This window comes from Sciurus carolinensis, chromosome 4 (assembly GCF_902686445.1).
Source record: "Sciurus carolinensis chromosome 4, mSciCar1.2, whole genome shotgun sequence".
Taxonomy (NCBI): Eukaryota; Metazoa; Chordata; class Mammalia; order Rodentia; family Sciuridae; genus Sciurus; species Sciurus carolinensis.
Genome location: NC_062216.1, coordinates 154,197,530 through 154,216,623, shown reverse-complemented (window position 1 = coordinate 154,216,623; position 19,094 = coordinate 154,197,530). Strand labels below are relative to the sequence as shown.

At 41.1% G+C, this 19,094-nt stretch overlaps 1 long non-coding RNA gene across 1 annotated transcript in view; it reads left to right on the top strand.

Moving 5' to 3' along the window:
* Positions 1-13,095, top strand: part of LOC124984009 (uncharacterized) — a 52,029-nt gene extending 38,934 nt beyond the window's left edge. The window contains exon 4 of the long non-coding RNA XR_007108514.1: positions 12,969-13,095. This is a non-coding gene — a long non-coding RNA (uncharacterized LOC124984009). The remainder of the gene's footprint in view (positions 1-12,968) is intronic.
* Positions 13,096-19,094: the final 5,999 nt, after the last annotated feature.

The window sequence follows — 19,094 nt, the reverse complement described above, 5'->3', positions numbered from 1 at the left end:
TTATAATGGAGGACAAAGAGGATGCAGAGGGATATAGAATGTGGCTGTTAATGGGAAAAGAAAAGAATATACAGAAGTTCTAGATAATAGAAAGGGTGAGAGTGTAATCAAAAGAAATTGGATGTTAGCATGCAAAAAAGGGAGAAAGAGACTCTGAGGGAACAGGTAAACAAAAGGAAAAGAGAGCAAGAAAAGTAAAGAAATAAAAACTGAAAATTTTTCAATAAGGAGAAAAAAGAAAATCTACAGTATAACAGTCATATAGTAATGAAACCTCCCAGTGATCAGTAGCCTGATGCATGAGAGGTAACTGACATTGAGCTTCAAGACTCCAGCAGGCATCTCAGGATGGGATTTGCCCCACCTAAAGATCAAAGTTCCAGCTTCCAGGATTATCCAAGATGGCCACTCTGGCTTTGAAATGTGTTGGCAAATGAGGAGCTGTAGCTCAGGGTGTGGCGGTGGTCAGCTGGAGGTCCTGGAGGCAGGGTGCGGTTGGTCAGGCAGGGGTCCTGGATTTTGGGTGTGTTTGGTGTGGTTGCGGGATCCTGGAGGCTGGGTGCAGTTGGTCTGGGGTCCTGGTGATAGGGTGCAGTAAGTTGGTCTAGGGGTCCAGGCGGCAGGGAGCAGTCAGTCCATGTGAGGGTCCCAGAGGCAGGGAGTGATCGGTCGGGCTGAGGGATCCTGGAGACGGGGCTCAGTCTGGCCACGGGTCCTATGGGGCCTGACTATTGTCTCAAAATGGCGGCAGCCACATGTAATCAAACCTGCAGGTACTGTAACAGTGAACTTCCAGGCAACAGCAGGCAGCTGGTGCTCCACTGGCAGTTGGCGATCAGTTTTCCTTCCTCTGTCTTTAAAAAAATTGAAAATAAAGAAATAAAATCTTAACCCAACCCCATGTCTCCCTCTCACTATTGTTCTACTTTCTTTTAGAGCAAACTTTGCTTATTCTTGCTGCTGCAATTCCTTTCTGTAACTCCCTCCAAACATGATCTCACCACCATCACCCCTGACCCACTGCCAACACTGTTGCCATGGCCACATGTGACCTTTACTTAGCTAATCTCTAGTCTCTTCTGACTTTTCCTTGCAGTAGCTCTGATAACTCTCTGTTGTCCATGATGCACTTGTCCACTTGGCTTCTGATACCTTCCTTTCTCTCTTCCTCACTCTCTTTTTCTTTCTTCCCCACCCTCCTCCTCTCCTTTTGCCCTGGCTGCTCTTTTCAGGGCTCTCTGTTGGTTTCTCTTCATCTCCTTCAACTCTGAGTGTTCAATGTCCTAGGACTTTCTTTTCTATCCTCACTCACTTCCATGCTAACTTTATAGAGCTTCATGGTTTTAACTTTCATCTATATATTTATGATTCCCACATTTCTGCCTCCAGCTTGAACATCTCCCAAGTTTTGCCTATATATCATCTCCACTTGGATATATAATAAACTTCCCAATATAAAAATGTCCAAAACAAAACTCCTTATTTATTTATTTTTCACTAAAATCTATTGTTATCTTTAGCTCAGAAAATGGTGGACTCTATTGTTACAGTCTCTCCAGTGGCAAATAAGGGGACCTGGAACTTTGGAAACAGCCTGAATTCCTTCTCCATCTTTCAACACCCATATCGATTCTGTGGGCTGTACTTTTAAAATACACCAACAATCTCAGAATGTCTCTTTATTGCTATCTTGACTGAAGCATTGTCTTTTACCTAGGTTTCTTTAATATTCTTCTGTTTGGTTTTCTTCTTTCCTTCCTGTCCTACTATGTCTATTTTTAGCATGGCAGTTAGAGTGATACTTTCAAAACCTAAGTTAGCTGAAGTCACCACTTTGCTCAAACCCGTGATTGCTTTCTTGAATTTGAGTAAAAGTAAATCCCCATAATGAACTGTATAAGCTTTGCATTAATTAGCTTTTCATCACTATGATTTGAAATATCTGATAATAAAAATTTAAAGGAGGAACAGTTTATTTTGGCATGTGGTTTCTGTCCAGGTCGGCCAACTCCATTGCTTTGGGCCTGAGGCAAGGCAAACATCATGACAGAAAGGCATGATGGAGAAAAGGTTCTCAGTTTATGGTGGCCAGGAAGCAGAGAGAGAGAGAGAGAGAGAGAGAGAGGTGGGCATTTCCCAGTGACCTTCAACAATGTCCCATCTGCCTACAACTTCCACCTTCTCCCAGTAGTCCATTCAAATGATTATTCCAATGATGGATAAAATGGATTAATCCAATGATGAAGTTAGAACTCTCATCATCCCATCACTTCCCCAAAGCTCACCTTCGGGCATTGACACAGTGGAGACCCAGTCTTCAACACATGAGCTTTTGTGGGACGTTCCAGATCCAAAGCATAGCAACTTCATTTCCTATTACATTCTAAGCTTTCTGAGAACTTTATTGAGTGCCTACAATGGCACCTTTGTAGATGCTCAAAAAATATTTGATAAATCTATAAAGTAAAAATCTTACTCCTCAGAAAGGGAAGCAGAGTAATATTATGTGTCAATAATATTTAATAATATTTTAAAGTTGCTCAGAAACTCCCAGTGAGGTAAGGGACATGTAGAATTTCCTAGTGACTGACCCTCTCCTTTGTGGTTTTTGCTCATTACCTTCTGTTTTCATCTCCTAATTCTCTTTCTTGCTTTTATTCCACTTGAGCAACACAATCTTTCTTATATTTGTCAAACAAGTCAGGCACATTCCCATCTTGGGGCTTTAGCACTTGTTGATCCTTTGCCTGAAACCTTCTTATCCCAACATCTGCATGGCTTGCTCACTCCTTTGCCCCCTCAATCCTTAGCTCAAGTGAGCCTTTTTATTATCAACAAATTCCTTCCTGACCCTCCTTTAAAACATTTTAATCCACACTTGTATCAGCTCATTTTTCTCCTTCCTGAAAGTATTGCTCTTCACCCAACTGATAACTATCTGACACTCTATCATATTGTATTTTTGTTTGATTAAATGTAAACGCCTTGAGGGATTTTGGCCTGCTTGGTTTTCTGTTGAATCTGCAACATTTTCACCAGTGCTGGTACATTGGAAGTTCTCAGTACATGTGAAATGAATAGAGGGAAGAGATAGTGAATAAATCATCTCTGATACAAAAAAGCTGAAACCTTCATTGGATAAGAATTTGAATGACAGAAATCTCAGAAATTGCAAATGCCTTTTTTGTTTTTTTGGTGCATGAATGAAGATTGTTTTCCATGGTTGTTGAGAACTTATAACTCAAATCACTAAGCTATTATTGATTATTGTTCAAGAATTAAAGAAAAGGGCTGGGGAGATAGCTCAGTTGGTAGAGTGCTCGCCTCACAAGCACAAGGCCCTGGGTTCAATCCCCAGCACCGCAAAAAAAAAAAAAAAAAAAAAAAAAAAAAAAAAAAAAAATTAAAGAAAAGAAAAAAATTACCAGAACATGATGGATATTGTGAGTTTTTGGACAAGGTAAAGCATACATTGGAAAAAACTCAAATTGGTACACTTGCTTAAAACATGATTTTAGAATTGTTCATTATAATCTGTGTCTGCCTGTTAGGGAAAGTTTACCTCCAAGGCCAAATATGAGCACAGAGATTTCTTGACTTATGGTGGAATTATTTCTAAAAACCCATTGTTAAGTTGAAAATACTGTAAGTCCAAGTACATTTAATTTGCCTAATCTCCCAAATGTCTCAGCTTAGCTTAGCCTACATTAAATAGGCTCAGAACATTTGTGTTAGCCTTCAGTTAGGCAAGATCATCCGAAACAAAGTCAGTTTTATAATAAAGTGTTGAATATCTCATGTAAGTCACTGAATACTGTGCTGAAAATGAAGAGCAGAATTGTATGGGTATGATTTTGCAGGATGGTAGTACAAAGACTGGTAAGTTGAACCATTGTAGGTTGTAGACCATCAGTATACTAAGAACAAGTTGTGTTGGACTAAATTTAATTTCTGATTTTCCTTTTTGAAAAGTGGAATGCCAGAGAAAAGCGACAGACAGAGTTTATTTGCCTTTTAGCAAGTCACTGATTAAAAGTCTCCCATTATTTTCTTATGGGCATAATGAGGAAAAGTAAGCTAGACCTCACATAATTAGATGGATTAAAGTTTTGTTTAACAACAAAAGTGATTGCCATGAGCCTACATACATATTCCACTCAAAAAGTCTTAATCAGTTCTCTATGTTCAATAAATATTCCCCATCCTTTCCTTTCCCCCTCTCAGTAGTGATCTGCAGTAGCCTGTGACTCTCTCCCTGGTCCAAATCAATGCCTTTACCAATGATTTTATCAATATTACTTTTCAAGATAACATTTGGTTAAGGGAAATGGCAAATGTATTGAACGACATAAACTGGATCAGATACTATCTAGGCTGATTTGGATGGAGAATTCCTCCTAGTAAGACTAAGTATTTGAGTTCCCGGCCAAGTTTAGACAACTGCTTGCACCCACGTTATGTGGGACAGACATAGCTCAGTAATAGCATATTGCAAGGCCTTGGGGGTTTGACTGGAGAAGATTGAGGTGAAGTTGCTCCAGTATGTTGGCTCCATTGGAGGTAGTCTAGACCACTGGGACAGTTGTGCTCCATGGAGCATTGCTTGACCACCTTCCAGGATATTAGACTTGTCTGCATAGTCAAAATGGCCCAGTTTTATGTCACTGTTCCAGAATGTGGGAAGAAAAATGTCTAGGAAAGGTGATTTCCCTTTTCATTTTATAAAATTATTTTTAATTTTCATATAATAAAACTTTTTTGTAGTCTACCGTCCTTTGAATGCATAAATTTTTGTAACCATCACTCTTACCTCTCTGGTTGGAGAATATAGGCTTCTCTTGGAGCTTTCTTTTAGAGTTCCATTTTTGGGCCACCCCAGAACCCAGATTGACATTTATCAGAGGCACCAACCGAGCAACAAACAAAAATGCTGTGGAGTCGCTTTCAAGTCCTGAGTTCCCTACCCAGTCCTCTCCTTCGTAAACACTTTTCAGAGTACTCTGAGAGTTCCTTTGTTTATTATTCCCAGGATTTTCAATTGTAATAACTGGGAGAGATACTGTGGGGTGTGCTTACTCCACCTTAAGCAGAATTGAACCTTGTGATTTCCTCTTAAAGGCATGGAGTGACACTCTTCATTGTGTTTGTTTCTATTGGTGAGAACTTAATGATGAGTCACACCCAACAGCGAGGAAGGTTAGAAAATACATCCTCTAGTTGAAGGTAATGTGACAAGTTAAACTCTTCTATTAAGAAGGAAGGAAGGGCTGGGGTTGTGGCTCAGTGGTAGAGTGCTTGCCTAGCATGTGTGAGGCACTGGGTTCAATTCTCAGCACCACATATAAATAAATAAAACAAAAGTTCAATATAACTGAAGTTTATCAACAACAAAAAAATATGAAAAAAAAGGAAGGAAGGACAGATTTTGGAGAATATTGGTGGTCTGCCACAGGGGTATTAGTGAAGAATAGATTAGATTTGGGTTGAAAGAAGAAGATAGCAAATAAGATCTCATGTTATGTGTTTCTGAGTCTAAAATAGATTAGAATGTGACTCTTGCAACTTCAGTTTCATTTTGCACTCTAGTACCATAGACATTAGAGACCGAAGTCAGGATCGACAGATTGCTATATGTAGAACTACAAAGGTGATAGCTACAAACTGGAGTGCAGAGACAGGGGAGATTTGGGCAGGAAATTTCTTTGGAAAAAGCTGTCACCTTCCCTTCTAGCCTCTTCAGGGGAGCTTCCATGAATCCACCTGGAAAGCAGCAGTGGATGTTCACTACCACTGAGAGTCAGGGGACCTGATTCCCAACTCACACCTGAGGCTAGAGGTGGCTGCATCTGATACACCCAGCACTGAGACAGGGAGGACCATGCGGAACAGAGAGACAAGCAGAGAGCTAGCTTTAATCTATCCACCCAAGAGACGGACAACTTCAGAAGCAAGACAGTGTAAGAAAATCCTGAATTCTAAGGTTTAGGAAGGATCTTGAACAACAATAGCTGAGATAACAAGCCAAAGTGGAGAGTTATGTTATGGGCAAGAGATTTTTCAGAAAAGACATCTCTAGGACTGGAATTCTTGATAAAAACATAGGAATAGGCACATGAAGTGGGTGAGGCTAGTATAAAACATCCCCCAGTCCCAGAGGGAGCAAAGCCAGGGAGTGATTCAAGACCTTTGCCAACTCTGTGGAGGTCAGAATTTAGCTGGCAGGCAGAGACACAGGTGAGAAGCCAGCCTCACCAACACCTTCCACAGGTTTACACTTGCAGTTACCACCTTTTATCTGTCTCAGCCTCCTGATTTTTTGAGCAGACCCTAGCTGAGATCTAATGTTGGGTAAAATTGGCAATTTGATTAATACCTTGAACTGGGCATTTTAATTACTGAACAGAGTCTATTTTTTGTGTGTGACAAAGTGACATTAGGAATATCTGTTACCTAAGAGTGAGAAAATATCATTGTGTCTGTTCTAGAGAGAGGAATTTTACTTGCTCTGATCATATTTTAAAGGAAAGATGGGAGACAAAATAGTGTCACATTTTAATTGTGCCACAAAGCATACTTCAGCAACATAATAAGCACAAATACATGGTATTTCAGAGGCAAGAAAAGAGAAAAAAAAAATTTCTTGTTTGCTCACATAAGAACTTTGGCCATTTGTGGTACATTAGTCACCTTTTCATCTGTGATCAAAATACCCAGTAAGAATAACTTAGAAGAGAAAAAGTGTATTTTGGCTCACAGTTTGAGAGGATTAGTCCATGGTTGACTGAGTTCATTGCTCTGGGTCCAAGGTGAGGCAGAACATCATGGAGGAAGGGATTGGTGGAGGAGTCCTGCTCTATTCATGGAAGCCAGGAAGCAGAGAGAGGGAAGCAGGGAAGAAGTAACAGGAAGAATGAACCCTTCCAGGGCTCACCCTCAGTGATTCACCTCCTCCAGCCATGTTCCACCTCCTTACAGTTATCTCCCAGTTCATCCACACTAAGATGGGACTGATTACGTAACGACTTTCACAATCCAATCATCTTACTTCTGAATAGCACTGCATTAACACAGGACCTTTTGGGGACCACCTCATACCCAAACCATAATCTTGTGAACACCATACATTAGGAATACAGAAAGAACCCATTAACATCGATGTGACCATACAGAGATTCAGAAGGACCATGTTACTATTTTCTCAAACTTGAGCACTGTCATGAGGAAGAAAGACTAAACATGCTCAGTAGACTAACAGATGAAGTAGACGGAAGCCTCATAGCATCATGTACTTATATTCAGAAGACCTCTTTAGTAATCCTGGGACCCCACAGATAGAATGTGCTGTCCTGGAAGATGCTGAACTTTGCATCATTGGACATACTCAAGTTCAATGAATGATATATTAAGGTCATTTTACAAGGGGTACAAACACTGGGAGAGTGGTTAGAGTCGATGATCTTTAAGGTCCTTTCTATCCTTAACACTATAGGGTTCTATAGTTTCTACATCCTAATGTGCTTATAGTTTTCAGAAACTGTGATACTAAGTTTTAAACACTAGTTAAATTGAAAAGACCATGTACCCTCTTATGTAACAAGCATTTACTCTATCCTTTTGAATCCCATAGGAAACTGGCCAATTGGAAAGAAACTCCAGCAGGTTTTTAAAAGCATGGAGTCTATAGCTTAAAAAAATTCCTTTGAATAATGAGAGTTTAGCTGTGTAAGTGATGACTAAATTTATGGTTTGTTTGATGCTACAAAAATAGAATCTTTCCAGCTTCCCCTCTCTTCCCTTTTCTTCCAGTGCTACTCTGTCAATCACCCTCTCTCAGTTACCCACTGGCTCTTTACAGCTCTATCCACAGAGAAAAAGGTAGATTTTTGTTTCAATGCGTCCAGGCCATTATCCGGACACATCTTTCTGGAATACCGTGGAGGAGGCACAGCTGCTCCTGGCTAAACATGCTGCATGGGGTTCCACGTGCAGGCCTGTTCTTTTTAAGAGTTGTTTATGCCAATGGCCCTTACATTTTCCTCAGGTTCCACAATAGCGGGAAGCACACGGTGGGTGTTCAATAGAGAAACAACCATGGCCTCTTTTTTTCATCTCTCTTTGGGGAGCTACTGAGAGAAAACCAAACTGGTCTTGGAAAGAAAACCACACTGATTTTAAGAGTGCTGGGCATTGCTTTCAAACTTATTTATTTGCTGACCATGTGAAAGAGAAAGACAAAGCACACAAGAGCCCCACCATTGATGTGCCAGTAGGCGAGTTGGAGAAGACAAATATGGAGAAGTAGCCATAACAAAGAAATAGATGACAGTGATAAATGTTACGGTAGAAGACTGACCTTCTAGACGTATTAAACTGAGGCCTTCCCAAGTCTCATGCTTTCCTGGGCACTTCTGTCTGTGAATCATTTGAAGCTCCACCCCTTGTGTGACTGACATTGTTGTGTGCCTTCCCAGCAGCCTTTGCTTTCTCCTTGCTCACCTGATTCTGCTGGTTGTGTAACACTGTGCTTGGCCCAATGAATGAATCCTGATTGGTTATCCCAGCCATTTATTGTGAATAATTGATAAAGGGATGAGTCTGTGACAAGGAAATTTAAGGAAGTTCAGTGGATGGCTTCCGCTTCAAGGGAAGTTTTCCTTTCTGGTTAAAAACAAAGGCCCAAGAGAAGAAGGCTCTTTGGCTTTGTCTACTTTATTTCAAAGGTAGATGCTTATGTTTGAGGAGGTGACACTGAGTTGGGATGGACATTCCTGTGCCATGAAGGGAGACATCAATGACACATGATAGATGACAGATTGATATACACATTGGAGTCAAGACCAACTTTTATCAAGATTTCTTGTTAGATAACAGTACATGTTTTTGTTTTAATCTGCATATGTATCTTTACCTTGCAGTGGTAAACATGGCTAATGTTTCAGTCAGCTCTTTTGGTGTTGTGACCAAAAAACCTGACAAGAATAATAAAAATAAAGGAGAAATAGTGTTTGTCACTCACTGTTTCAAAGGTTTCTGTCCATAGCTGACCAAATCTGGTGCTCTGGCCTGAGGTGAAGCAGAATATCAAGGCAGAAGCGTGTGATGGAGGAACGCAGCTCAGAACATGACAATCAGAATGTGACAAAATATATACCCCAAAGAAACACCCTCAGGGACCCACTTCCTCCGGCCACACCTACCTGCCTACAGTTGCCTGCAGGTAACTCCTGTCAGAGGATTAATGCACTGATTACATTAAGGCTCTCCTAACCCAATCATTTCACCTCTAAACCTTCTGCATTGTCCCTCCCATGAGCTTTCAGGGGGCACCTCATATCTAGACTGCTAACTTTTGTCTTTTGTAACTTGCTATTTGTGTCTTCCCTTCTCACTCACTTTATAAGAATCTTGGAACCTGGGTTCTATTGTAAATGATTCTGATGCCATGCCCTCAAACTCTCGTCTCTTTGTTTAACCAAATGCTGGCTCTCCTCAGAGGGCCCTGGTTCTGCTGCAGTCTTTTCAGCAAATTGTGTCATTCTCCATTCTCCAAATGTCACAGGGATCAGAGGTAAGGATGGCATTATCCTAGATGCCGATTGCCTGGGTAGGCCATTAATTCTCTACTATTATGAAGAAAGAATCCTTCCTCCTCCTTTGAGAAGGCAAGAGGAAACAGATTGTGATTATACCTGATTATGCCTAATAATAGCTGCCATCTGGCTCAGACATCCTCTACTCTTGCATGTTGTTGCTGTGTTCTCCACCCTCCTGGGTAACGCCTTCACATTCCTTTTCTGAAGTCTTTGGCAATTGGTCCACAGGCTTCCTTTTTCTCTAAGTACTGCCATCACCATTGGTGACTTCAGCATCCATATGGATGACCTTACCCATATTAGAGTTCTGGGAAGAGGAAGAAGTACAGACTTCCACTGAAATAGTGCTCTCATCCAGGGTGGTCTCCTTAGCAACCCATCTTGGACATCCAGGTTCACTTTTGGATGATTCCATTCTCCAGTCATGGAGAGAGCCCAGTAGGTCTTGAATTTTCCCAGTTAAGACCCTGGAACAAACCATGCCAGTTGTGCCCTGTCCAAATTTTTGGCACAGAAATCTTGAGCCTAATGAAATAGGTGTTTTAAGCTCCTAAGTCTTAGGATAAGTTGTTATGCAGCATTAGCAGGCGAAACTACTGCCACTGGCTTTCAGAAGAGTGCAGTTTATGCAATGGTCATTAAAGTCCTCAAGAGAGGACCTCTGAACCAGGGAGCAAGACAGAACAGGTCTTACCTGGTAAGACCTAATAATAACTACCAATTTTTGAACACTACCATTGTGCCAGGTTCTGTGCTTAGGTCAAGAACATGGACATTGATGTTAAACAAACTCGGGTTCAAATTCCTGCTCTGATGTTTATAAGTTGTGTTTTGTGGTAAAAATCAACATGTGATGATACAGGGTAGGTGGGAGGCTGGATGGGGGAGCTGTGACCCACTCAAAGGAAGATGTGATAGGCCTTGGCTCTCTGGGACCCTTATGGTCAAACTCCCCTCTCCCTTGCCCCAACATTTTATCATTAATCGTTTCTCCTTTTGCTTGCACTAAAAATAAAACTAACGAAGTGTGACTACTGAGCAAGTTACGCTAAGATGTGTGAGCAATTTTGTCAGAAATATAAATTCTACATATTGCAGTAAAGGAAACATGGAATGTTTGCCAAGTTCTTGTGAGAAATCTCTGTCTAAAAATTGTGCCAGCTCACTAAATATAGAGTTGGTACGAAGAACAGAGCCATCACGCCTGTTAAACCCATCTTAAATGAGATAATGGGGTTCTGCTGCATCTTACCTCATCAACTGCTTCCACCCCAGGGGAATTAGGAATGGACTGAAGGGCACCTTTCTTCCTTTGATCCACAGTCTCCCAGTGTCTGTAGCCACCCCTCCCCACAAAAGGTGCTAGGAAGTATCCATATGGTCTCCCACACCTGGGAAAAGAAGAAATCTCATAGGCAGATGGCTGAAACAAGGCCGGGTACTATCTTTGTATTGTTTAATATTTTTTCTGATTAAACAACTCAGGAAAGTAGAGATATTCTGTGAATGTTCTCATATTATTCCAAGACTTCATTACCGCGGATGATTTTTTTAAAGAACAAAAATTAGGTCTGGTTCCAAGACAGGAGTCACCCCTAATATTAGAAAGCACCTAAATATGTTCATAACTGACTGACTTGAGGTATGGTGTTTTTAACAGGAAGAGGAGATTAGGTTGGGGACAAGAGGCGTGTGTGTGGTTTTGGGCATCACAGTGATTAACATGTGAGTCACTGTTTGGGGAGGTGAACTGTGTCTTGGGTAAACCTGAAGCTATGCACTACCTTTGATGTGAAAAAGGACATACTTATGGAAGAAGGCGCTGGAGAAACCACTGTGGTAGGTTTAACTGTGCCCCCTAAAGACATGTCTAAGTTCTAATCCAAGTACCTGTGAACGTGACCTTGATTGGAGATGTAGCCTTTGAAGATGTAATGAAGTTAAGGATCTCCAGTTGAGATTACTAAGCATGTAGCGTAGCCCCTAAGTCTAAGGTTGGTGTCCTTATAAGCAAAGAGAGAGGGAGACTTGGGAAGTAGAAACAGAGACAGAGAAGTGTGCAGTGGGAAGGTAGAGGTAGAGATTGGAGAAATGCAACTCTAAGACAAAGAACATCCGGGGTTACTACCAACCACCAGAAGCTGGGATACAGGCATGTAAAAGTTCTCCCTCTATTTCCAGAAGAAACCAACCCTGACAGCTTGATTTTGGATTTCTGGCCTCCACAACTATGAGAGGATGCATTTTTGTTGGTTTAACACTTCCCGGTTTGTGGTAATTTGTTATGGCAGCCTCAGGAAGCTAATAGAGCCAGCCAGAAACACACACACACACACACACACACACACACACACACACACACACAGAAGATATGGGGCCAAGAGAGGGGACTTTGGTAGGTTTAGAATATGGTAGCATTGGAGATACTCTTTGCTCTCATATTAGGCTGCTCAAAAATGTGGACATTCAATAAATTCATTAGGATTAAATACAATGAAAATTCAGTTCCTCAGTTGCACTAGCCACAAGTCAAGTGTTCAGTAACCATGGTCTCACATGGTGACAGCCCAGATAAGAATATCCCCTTCACCGTAGCAAGTTGCACCAGACCGCACTACTCTAGGTGGCAACGGCTGTAAGGGTTCCAAATCAAGGTCCCATCTTTATGAGCAATCAGCGTGCATGGGGACTGTGGGCTCCAAATCTGTCTATTCACTCACACCTGCACCAGAAGGTAGCAGTTATCGCTGGTGGTGTCACTTGTGATTACGAAGGGACAAAAACAGCGCAGTGTAAATATAGTGCAGCCACCTGTCTCGGGCTTCCTCACACATGCCGTCTTCCAAAACAACACACATATTCAATGACACTATTGATCGGAAATTCTCTCCCAAGCCAACATCCCGAGTCACTACGATGGCAACCATCAAACATGTCCCTGTTAGCTATCAATGCGGGGCCAGTCACATCGGGTGAACATATTTACTCAATTCCCCTTCTTGTATATTCCCAGTGCCTTTTAAAAATTTAAGGAGGGCTGTTCTCCCCATGGCAATTTACCCTGTGGCTCTGTGGTTATTGAGAACAGCAGGAGCTCCTTGATGGGCTCGGAAATCTAAGGAAAGATTTTTAACAGGAAATTATATGACATACAGCTAATTTCTCCCCAAAGATCAATCTGGCAGTGACGTTACGATGATTTGAAGAGATAAAGACGGGCGGCTAGGTGGTCTTGAGGAACATGGGAAAGAAATTATGCTCTGAATTGCAAAAGCTGTCTTCACGGAGACCCGCCTGTTCAGAGCTATCTTTAGCTGCGTCTGGGAACAATTTATCCGCGTAACCTTTCTCTCCCTTCCTTCTCTTCCCCGCCAGGTACAGAGGAGGAGGAATCCGCAACAGGAGGATGAAACAATGCATTACAGAGTTATGCGCGTGCGCGTGTGTGCACACCTCTATGCACAAAGGAGAGAAACGCAGGGAGACCCAGAGGCAGAGGGACAGACAGAGATGGAGAATGGTTCTACATCATGGGGTGGGAGTGGGCGAGGGAGGTATTTTTGACTACCCATAGTTTGAATGGAATGACACTCACTGGTTTCTTACAACCTGACCTCAGACGTATCCTCTCTTTTACTCTAAACCCTCTCCTAGAACCGCCAGGTGTCCCCTGAGTGTGTTGCACACCACTCTGCTGCCATTTTCTGTCCGTAGTCTTTTTTTTTCTCTTTCAAAGTTGTCATACATTTTATCTTCTTACAAGGTGAGGTATCAGTGTTTCTAGTCTCATATTCCAAATCCTGGGGCAACAATTAATCAAACCAAAACATTCCTGAGAATCCCACAACCATGCCTCTCCAAGTTCAAGTCAAAATCCATTTCACTCATCTTCAGCAAGCAGATTAGCGTGAACCACACAGACTTTCTTAGCCAAAAATGCATATTAAGATACTTTTGTGGTTTTCTTATCTGATGCCCACAACTCTGCAGTTAGGTTCCCAAAACATAGAAGAAATAAGTGCAGCTCAAAGAGGTTAAGTGATTTGACTGGAGTTGATGCTTTCGTGGTAATACCTAACCTCAAGCCTGGGTCTTCTCGTTCTGATTCTAGTGATTAATATACTACCTTACTGTATTCCAAAAAAACCTGTGGTAAGCATAATTTTAAGATAGTCACTTATGGTTTTGATGTGAGGTGTCCCCTGATTGGATTAATTGAAGTGGTAAGGTGTGGCTGGAGGAGATGGGAATTGGGTGGTGTCTATGGGGCATATATTTTGTATCTGGAGAGTGGAGTCTCTCTCTGCTTCCTGATCATGACATGAGCCACTTCACTCCACCTTCTGTCTGCCATGATGTTCTGTCTCACCTTGAGCCCCAAGAAATGAACCTATGGATTGAGACCTCTGAAACCGTGATCCCTCAAATAAACTTTTCTTCCACTACAATTGTGTTGGTTGGGTCATTTATCTGCACTTTGTCTTCTCTCTGTGGCAAGTGCCTACTCATTTCAAAGGCCAGCACATGTGTTCTATAGGAAATTCCCTTTCCTCTGAGAAGGTATTTCTGCCTCCTCTTCTTTATCCTACTGTCAAACATGTTTGTCCACCATGCAGAACTTGATTTAGTTGTATTTGGTATGATTTTTTTCAAACTTTATCGCCAGAATTGATCCCTCGATGCACACCCAAGGAAAGCATGCTAAACGGAGGTGTGAGTTGGGTGGGGTTGTCTTGGAAGCCACACGGGAAGTTCAGGCTGGAGGGGATTCTCTCAGTCACATTTCTCATTATTTGTCACATGTTGCTATGTCCTGTTTTCATTCAACGGAGTTCACTGGTCTTTAACTTAGAGTTGGCATGTCATTTTATGTTCACATAAATTACTTACCATAAGGAACAGATCTCTCTCTTTCTCTCATCCATCAACATTGAGTTGCCCCCATCAGCCCATCTGCCCCACCCTGATTGCATCTCATCTTAGATAATGGCACCTTCCTCTACTTCATTGTGTAAACCAGAAATCTGAGCCACCTCTTTGAATTCGTTCCTTTCTCCTTAGGTTTCCTGTCATATGCAATCTGCCATCATAAACGATCTATCCTCAAATTCTCTCTCTCTCTCCACCTCACCTTCTCTACAACCCTCACAATGGCACATCCAGGAATTTTTTTTTCTTTTCAACTTATCTTTTGAAAGATAAATTGTCCTCTGCTGAAATATTTTAATGGATTCCCATTGTCCTGTGAAAAAAATTGCAATTCTGGAACATGGCCTCTGAGGCCCCATAAGGTCTCTCCCACCACTGACTCCCAGCTCTGGCTGATCTGCTCTCCAGTTCATTCTCCAGACTCCCTCACTCAGAGCGTCTTTCTTCACTCCAGAGCTTTGTCCAGATTCATCTGATTCAAATGATCTTCCTTCTGTGTAGATGTTCAAAGATGGGTTTGCTGAGGGTGAGGATGAACAATGCCTACCCTACCTAGCCTTACCCAGCGCGCTTACTTAGGCGTCGGAGACCGAGCTCTGAAGGCACGGATCTCATTTTATTTAGGGTTGCACAGGACATATATAGGCACATTATCCAATCAGGTTAACATGCTTATTAAAGTATAACAGAGTCAGCCTATAGGTGAGCTATACGTCAACCGTCGAGGTAGGGCAAACAAACCAAGCATGCCTAAGCAATTCTGCCCAGCAACAGGTCTGAGACAAAGGGCTGGGGGAATGGCAGGTTCCTGCACACAGCATGAGGCAAGGCAGCGCGGGAGAGCTCACATCACAGCTTTCTGTGATGCATGACAGGGCGAGGCCTCCCCTCAGCTCAAACTCAGCCTCAGCAACAGCAAAGACCTTCATTCCATGGCGAGTCTTTACCATTACCTCAGTTTCTCTGTCCAGACTGTTTGGCCTACTTAGACCATTGTGTCAGTGATTGCTGTCAGATAAGCTTGAGGAATGTTCCCTACACTTCTGCTCTTGGAACTTTGGTTCCTTCTCAAATGGAATGCTCAGGTTCATGGAATGTCCTCTGCGAGGACTTCCCTGACCCAGTGATGTAGGGTTCTCTTTCTACAATTTATTTTAAAGGACTCAAAGCATCTTTCATGAATTCAGTGACTGGTATGTTTGTTTGACTATTGACTGTTTTTCCCAGTGGACCTTGAGTCTCATAAAGGCATAGATCACGGCTATCAAGTTCATTCAGTCACTAGCATGGTGCCTGGTACAAAGTATGTGCTCCGTAAAATACATATTCTCTTGAATATTTGGAGTCCACTTCCCATTCATTAACTATCACAATCTTGCTTGTGCTTTAAGACTTACTTCAAAGTCACCCCGCAGTCTTCTCCAATGCCTATATTCAAAATGAGCCCTTAGGTTGAGTTCCTCTATTGTATTTAAAACTTTGATTTTGAGAAGCAGTATGTACTACATTTGAGAGAAGAGTTAAGAGTAAGCAGGATTGAGTGGAATCCTTGCTAGCATTTGTTAACCTTTGTGATCTACTTGGGCAAACAAACTCTCTGACTTTTGATTTCTTTATATTAGGGAAAATGTTTCCAACTTCATTTATATACAGTACTTGGTACACTGAAGGAGACTTATTAAATGCTATAGCTACTACAATATTGGTTCATCTTTATATAAATGATTGAAAGCAAGAAAGTGAACCTTAAATAAAGGCATTTGATGTCTGTGAACCAGGTCCTAAGCAGCTTGATATTGGAGAATATCACAGGTACTACAGTCATAAAGTCCTGGTGTTAATCCCCAGCTTTAGTACTAATTGGCTGTTACCTCGTATAACTTTCTGGTCTTTTTGAAGTTTAGTTTCTTGTTATAATAGAAATGATACTATCATAATAGGAGTCTTGTGAGGATTAAATATAACATATACAAAGGTCAAGTCAGAGCTGCATAAAATACTTTTAACACCAGATCTATTTCACTCCACCAGGACGGAACCTTGGTTGAAATAAACATAATCAAATCTGACGTGCCTAATGATGCCCATGGAATTCCTGTCAATTTCTTAAAGCAGCCAAACTTACCAGAATCTGACAAAAAATAATTTTCTCAGATTGATGCAGCCAGGGTAAAACTCTGGGCTTTTCTCCAATGCCTGCCTGTCTGTTCTAGGTAGTCATTTCAATCATTCTTGCAACCGCTGGGGGTTCAAGGTGAACTCTGGCTGGGCCTGGATGAGCACTAAAACATGGTGTGTTACAGTAGTTCCTGATCAGCTGGTAGACTTGTCTTCTTGGTGAGACATCTGGGAAACCTGCAGGCAGACAACAAAAAGCTTTCTTTAAAGGAGGATAGTAAACTCCCAATTCTTCTAGGGAACTATCTTTACTGTTCAATTAATGAAAGAAAAATATGTATGGAAAAATATTTTTAGCATATGTCTAAAGCAGAGGAACTGGGACCATGTGCTGGTTTGAATAGTGTCCCCCTGGCAAGTCAGGTCTGCCTGGGATTTGAGGGTACAACCTTATTTGGAAATAGGGTCTTTGCAGATATAATCAAGTTAATATTGGGTCATATTAGATTAGGGTGATACCTAAGTCCAATATAATTAGTATCTGCAGAAGAAAATTTTAAGTTGAAGATACGGATGTAAAGAAAAGACAGTCATGTGAAGATAAAGGCAGAGATTGGCATGCTGCTGCCACAGTCAAAGGCCACCAAGGATTGCCACCAGCCACCAGAATCTAGAAAATGATCCTTTCCTCGAGTCTTTAGAGGGAGCATGGTCCTGCTGGGGCTCTAATTCAGAGCTCTATCTTCCAGAACTGTAAAATAATGAACTTCTCATTGTTTTAAGTGACCCAGCTTGTGGCGATTTGTTACAGTAGTGCTAGGAAATGAACATCGACTGGAACCTGAGTATAAGACCCCAGGTTCTGCTTGGAAATGTCTCTACGTCTTTGTACAATTTCTCCAAGTTTCAGTTTTCTTATCTAAAAGAGTTCAAATATCAAAGCCAGATAAAGACAATAACAAAAGGAAAGTTACAGGAAAATTTCACTGATGAAAACAGATGCAAAAATCCTCAACAAAATTCTAACGAACAATATTCAAAGCACATAAAGGACCATACACAATGATCGAATGAGGTTTACTCCAGACAGGTAGGGGTGTTTCAACCTATGCAAACCAGTAACTGTGATATACCGTGTGACTAGAACGAAGGGTACAAAGAATTACACGATCATTTCAATAGATGAAGAAATGTTTGGCAAAGTTCGGTACCTTCTCATGATAAAAGTACTCAACAGAATGTAGAAGGAACATGCATCAACCCTAATAAAAGCCAGATATGAAAAATTCACAGCTAACATCATACTCATCAGTGAAAAACTAAAAGCTTGTCCCATAAGATCAGGAATAAAAAGGTCCTTATGTTCAACATAGTACTGTAAGCTCTCGCCGGTGCAAATAGGCAAGAAGGCAAGAAGAAAGGAAAGATACTCAAATTTGAAAGGAAGAAATAAAATGATTTCTGTTCGCAAATGACATGGTAGCCTATAGATAGCAATATACAAATACGTTTCTATACATTAACAATGAACTACTGAAAAGGAAATTTAAAAAAATCCCATTTGCAATAACATTAGAAGAATAAAATACTTAAAAAAATAAATGTAATCAGAGTGGTGAAAGGCTTATATTCCAAAAACTTTGAAACATTGATTAAAAGATATTTAAAAAGACATAAACAAATGAAAAGACATCCCATGTTCATAGACTGAAAGGTTTAAAATGTTCATATTACTCAATATAATACATGGATTGCTGGGAGCCAGCCCCAGCAACTCCCGGGTTCCCCGAAGGAGGGCTGGAGTTGGCGCAGAGGAAAGACACCAACCCCTGGAGCAACTGGAAGCAAGTGCTGCTCAGATTTATTTTAGTTCTTCTTTTATAGTATTAAGTAAAGCAGGATTAAACAAGATACAAGTTATAGGGAAATGACCACAAGATTTGTCATTAGCCACACTTTCCAGCAGGTGTCTAACACAGAGCAGGTACATTAAGGTCAACTTACTCTATTTTCTTGAAACTACTCACCTAAGCAAATGACAGTGAAAGATATTTTCCTCTTTTCATCTACTGGCCTTTGTATACCCTTTAGTGTCAGACCTATTGTCAGCATAATGACTCTATTTTATTTTAAGCTAAATTCACTGAACTGCTAAGCAAAGCATGCACTTAATCTTTAGCTCATATTATTATGTTCTTGATTTAACCTTAAAGGTCTACCTAAACAAGCTCAGTTAAGACTAAGTTAGGTTATTTACTGCCAAACAATCCGTGTGAGTACCTAATTTTATCCTATTATTCTTTATGTCGTTGATTTATCCTCTACCTATTGTAATACACATGTGAGACCTAAGCCAGTATAAACTCCTCATAACCAGTTAACATGCAATAAGGGCATTTGATCTTAAGATAATATTTTTCTAGTTGTTTGCATATGCTATTTCTTTGTTCTTTA